Source organism: Eimeria tenella, genomic scaffold (genome assembly GCF_000499545.2).
Source record: "Eimeria tenella Houghton genomic scaffold, Eth_scaff2042, whole genome shotgun sequence".
Lineage (NCBI taxonomy): Eukaryota > Apicomplexa > Conoidasida > Eucoccidiorida > Eimeriidae > Eimeria > Eimeria tenella.
In genome coordinates this window covers 1238-1527 of record NW_013541886.1, presented here as the reverse complement: position 1 = coordinate 1527, position 290 = coordinate 1238, and positions in this window count along the sequence as shown.

Below are 290 nucleotides of genomic sequence, written 5' to 3'. Positions count from 1 at the left end.
GCTGCTGCTGCAGCTGGCGCTGCAGCAGCAGCAGTTGCAGCGGCAGCAGCAGCAGCAGCAGCTGCGGCGTGCGCGCAGCTTGCTCGGCGTGCCGGGTGCCTTTTTGAGCTGCTGACGAGCAGCAGCAGCACCGCCCGGCGGCGCGCAGCTGGCGCGCCTTTCTCCCCAGCAGCAGCAGCAGCAGCAGCAGCAGCAGCAGCAGCAGCAGCAGCGGGGGAAGATGTCTGCTGCAGGGAGTCCGCCGCCGCGGGGGGGCGGGAGTGTGGGGCTGGCAGCAGCAAATCCGTACA